Here is a 5171-nt window from a genome sequence, read left to right as displayed (position 1 = left end):
AACTTGACTTCCTTTACAGCTAACGTGGGCTACTACCCATAAACTGGGAGAAAAAAAAAAAAGAAGAAGAAAAGAAAAAAGGAATCTTTAGGGTAAAAGCAGAAACAAGTCTTCCTCATCCAGAACTTCGAAATGGATTGGCCCAGCCCTCCTCTCCAGAAGCCTCCATGGTTTAACAGGTCATTCCCCAAACCCAGGAAAGGGAATCAATCTTTCTTTCCTACCCTCAGTGACATGAAAGAAAAAAAAAAAAAAAAAAAAAGTCCCGCGCGGTGGCTCAAGCCTGTAATCCCAGCACTTTGGGAGGCCGAGGTGGGTGGATCACAAGGTCAAGAGATCGAGACCATCCTGGTAAACATGGTGAAACTCCGTCTCTACTAAAAATCCAAAAAAATTAGCTGGGCGTGGTGGCGCGTGCCTGTAATCCCTGCTACTCAGGAGGCTGAGGCAGGAGAATTGCCTGAACCCAGGAGGCGGAGGTTGCAGTGAGCCGAGATCGCGCCATTGCACTCCAGCCTGGGTAACAAGAGCGAAACTCCGTCTCAAACAAACAAACAAAAAAAGACTAGCCTTTGTGAAAATTAAAAAACAAAAAATTTTTTTTCTTTTTAACTTAAAAAAGATGTCACTTTCCTTAAGGGTTAAACAAAGTAGGATTTCAGGAAAATCTAGAATGTTCTTCCCCTCAGCCATGAAAACTCTCACCATTTTGTGCTTCTTCCAAGCTTTATCCCAAGCCGTAGTTGGTCGGGGCGGGGGGGGGGGGGGGGAGGTCTCTGGTAAGAGATACTTTAGAAAATAGAGAAGTTGGGGCAGGCTGCTGGCTTCCTTGTGTTTTTTTTCCTCTCAGCCATTTCCCAAAACTTCTTAAAGTCCTCACATTATACAAAGTGAAGATTTGTTCTCTCTACACCAGTAGTCGAGAAGTCTCTCCCGACAGAAGTTTTCACTACTGTTGCTGTTTGGAATTGGCTCAGCAGACGTAAACAGGGTCATCTGGGGCCAAAGAGGGTGGGTGTTTAGTTTTAAAGCTCCGGGGTTAAGAGTGAAAGCATGTGACTGCAGCCCGGCCAGAAACAGAGGAGCCTTTGTGTGCAGCGAGCCAGCCAGAGGCAGTCCCCAGGCTAAACGCAGGGGGAGCGGGAAGGAGAACGCTGACACAGGTTCCGAGGGGCTGATAGGATGCCACTGCAGGGAGGTTAACTCTTTGTTCCACAGCGGGAGCTTCTGTTGGTGGCTCACAGTAGAGCAGAACACTTTTAAAAATAAAACATCGGTCTTGAGAACAGACACACATATTCCTGTAGCCAGAGTTGGGATGAGAGGCAGACCGAAGCCACGGGAAGCAAGAGCAATGTCTCAGCGGGAGTTTTTGGTGGATTCGCCTCAGTACTTCCTTGGGGTACCTCCCATCTAAACACTGCAGGCTATTCCCCCTGGTGCTCCCCTCACACACCCCCCATCTCCTCCTGGACGGCCTGGACAACCCGCAGGAGATAGCAGGGCAGCCTGCACCACACCTCCCCTGCTTTCTCCTCCTCAGGAGAAGGGAGGCTGGTGGTTGGTAGGACCCTGCCAGAGGGAAGCTGCCAGGCTGCTGACTCAGCCCACCCTGGCTGCACCCTCAGGCACCAGAGCCCACCAGCAGCATCCTTCACCAAAGTGCTTACGAACCACGGACACTTGGTGAGTGTGGGCTCTGCTGGCACTGAGCAAAGAGGTGGCCCTCTGTCTGGCTCACCAGCCTACACTGCTCAGAGCCCACCTGCCCCAGTGCCAGTGTGCCCTTCCCCCAACTCCACTTCTGCCCAGAAATTGCTGCATTGAACCTTACTAAAGTGAGCAAGTCAAATTTCCTGAAAGTCTGCAGAATGTGACTTTCAGATTTTGGCAGGAGGAGGAAAGGAAACAAGGCTCATTTTGCCCTTGCCCTGCGGGACTGCTCAGGAGTTCAGAAGTGAGGGCGGCAGCGGGTGGCACGCCTTGCTAAACCTCACACCACGGGCACGCACCCTTCCTCCCACTAGTATTCTTCACTCTTTGCTCACATGAAGATTGCTGAGCTCCTTGCAAGTGTCAGGTTCTTTGCTGGGTAGCGGGGCTACAGTGGTAAATGAGGCAGATCTGTGCCTGCCCACCAGGTGCCTTCAGTCCATCCAGACATGTAAAAAAGCCACTCACACAATAATGTCCATTGGTGGTCAAGAAAATGGTGACTGCTGGTGGTAAGGGAAATTTGCTGGTCCTTGATGGTATTGAAATCCAGTCTTACAGGTGGATTTCGGTTTCCCCAGTCCATGAAATGTCATCAGTTCTTCTCTACATTTCACAGAGGAATCATGGCAATTACGGGTCTAGAAAGGCCGTAAACTGCATAATATTGAGGCAGTACTAAGCCCTGGTGCTCAGGCAGGAGGCTTATGACCCTAGCCTTTGATCTACCAGACTCGGGGGCTGATGGATTTTTTTTTTTTTTTTTTTTGAGACGGAGTTTTGCTCTTGTTACCCAGGCTGGAGTGCAATGGCGCAATCTCGGTTCACCACAACCTCCGCCTCCTGGGTTCAGGCAATTCTCTTGCCTCAGCCTCCTGAGTAGCTAGGATTACAGGCACGCGCCACCATGCCCAGCTAATTTTTTGTATTTTTAGTAGAGACGGGGTTTCACCATGTTGACCAGGATGGTCTCGGTCGCTTGACCTCGTGATCCACCCGCCTCGGCCTCCCAAAGTGCTGGGACTACAGGTTTGAGCCACCGCGCCCGGCCATGGATTTTTTTTGTGTGTGTGGTTGCTTTTTAGAATAGTAGCCAGCACTCTCAAGAGTGTGCATGTGTGTGCGTGTGTGTGTGCGCATGTGTGTGTTGAGTACCTATGAAATTGGGCTCAAGGGCCCTGGGCAAATGTAATGGCGTGTTAGAAATGAGCTTGCCACCAGGCACTGAACCCTCTCCACTTCAAAGATAGAATCACGGGGCAGAACCCTGGGCTCACTCAGGTGCAAAACAAGCAGCTTTTATCAGGATTGCCCAGAACTCCCAGGCATTTGCCCCCGTCTGCTTCTGGGTCTTCCACAGCCACAGGCCATGTTTTCCTATCCCTCCAATGGCTGACCACTCCCCACCAGCTCATTTCGCATCAACCTCCTCCAAAGCCCCTTTCTGAGCTCATGGAAAAGCACCCCAGGTTCATTGCCCCTCTCCCAGCTGGATAAGATACAAAGGTTGCAAAGACAATCGTGGCTACAACCCCCTCTCTGGGCTGAAGTGGCCTCCAAAAGGACAGGACCGTTTTCACAGCCTCAGTCTCTGAATGTGCTGACAGGAAGTGTACATCTCCAAAATCAAGACTGCAGTGCAATAAATACACGTCCCCAGGGATTGCACTATCCTCCATCACCGTGTACACAGGGCACAATGTGCGGGCAGCAGCAGTAACTGCCTGGGGTATGAGGAAAGTCAGGAGTGCAATGAAGCCTGCTTTGGTTTCTAAGTTTTCGCAGTACTTGTTCTTTTGCTTTTTCCTTTACAAAAACCATAATCTTTAAGCCTGGGGACCAGGTGACAGGTTCAGAGACTCAATAATTTCCCTGAAATCTTATGCAAAAATTATTGAATCTGTACATGTCCTGTGTCTTTTCCTGAGGAGAGGATCCCTATCTTAATTCATCAGAATCCCAAAAGAGTTCAAGACCTGACCAGAAGAAAACCAACAACCACAAAAAACTGCGGAGGCCAGGCACAGTGCCTCACGCCCATAATCCCAGCACTTTGGGAGGCCAAGGTGGGTGGATCACCCAAGGTCGGGAGTTCGAGACCAGCCTGACCAGCATGATAAAACCCCATCTCTACTGAAAATACAAAAAAATTAGCCAGGCATGGTGGCGGGTGCCTATAATCCCAGCTACTCGGAGGTTGAGGCAGGAGAATTGCTTGAACTCAGGAGGCGGAGGCTGCAGTGAGCCGAGATTGTGCCACTGCACTCCAGCCTAGGTGACAAAGCAAGACTCCATCTCAAAAAACAAACAAACAAAACTGCTGAATAAAATGCTGGGCAGGTCACAGAGATGCAGTCTGGTCCTGACCTGTTGACAGATTAAAGACCCCAAGGACCCCAAGGACCAGTGAGGTAAAGTCACATCCTTGCCCAAAGTCATTCTTCAGTCAGTTAATGATAGTCAGCTGAAAACCCAGTCTCCTTAATCCCCCATTCGGTGTATTTTTCACTTTTCCATCCCACCCGGATTTCTTGTAGGGCATAATTTTGAGGGTGGGGACCATGTAGCTTATTTCTTTCCAATCTTTGCACTAGGCTTAGGGTGGCGCCTTGCTCCGGGTGAGGGACTGTCAGTGCCAGTGACTCCATTCGGTGGACTTCAGCTTCTCAGGGGCAGGGTTGGCAAAGTTCCCCCCACCTCCCGCAAAGTAACATGGAGCCAGGGCACATGTGAATGGTAGCAAAAGCAGTGGCCAGACAGGACATCACTTACATCAGTTACTTTCACCCTCCGTTTAGGACAATTCCAATTCCAATTCCAACTTCACACTAAGCCTTAACAGTTAGGGAGAAAGGAGCATCTCTCCTAGGAAGCAGGGCGTTAAGGACAGCATGGTTGGGTTTAGGAGTCCAAAAGAGTCTCACTGTACACGGGGACTAACTAGTTCCAAGACCTCCGATACAGCCAAATCACATCAAGTGAAACTTTCCCTTGAAAATCCTTTAAAATGCCTATGAAGCACAACAAGCAGACACAATCGCTCCACAGGACATCCCCGCCAGTCAGCTTATCCTTCAGGGGAAGAGGGTTGTTGCCTCAGCTGAGCAGCAGAGGAAAACATGGGTGGCATTTAGGGCTGCACTGGACCAGGGAAACTTATCTTCAGTGTGGGGAGACGCTGCCGTGAGAAGAGACCAGGAAGGGCCGCCGTGCGCTCACGCCTCAGTCCCTCCAGACCCCACGGCCCTGCCCGCTGCTGCACTGCACTGCCACACATCAACATGTCACTGTGTGTGCTCCTCCCACTCCCCACCTCAGCTGAGCTCCTACGGTGGACCTCATGAAAATTAAATGGGAGCTTCAGGAATCTCCACCTTAATACCAGCACCTCATTACGAAGCCACCTTGGGCGGCCACTCCCAAACTCCTGACCCACGGAAACTGTGAGATAATAAATG

This window comes from Saimiri boliviensis, chromosome 2 (assembly GCF_048565385.1).
Source record: "Saimiri boliviensis isolate mSaiBol1 chromosome 2, mSaiBol1.pri, whole genome shotgun sequence".
Classification (NCBI taxonomy): domain Eukaryota; kingdom Metazoa; phylum Chordata; class Mammalia; order Primates; family Cebidae; genus Saimiri; species Saimiri boliviensis.
This window is presented reverse-complemented; position numbering follows the sequence as displayed.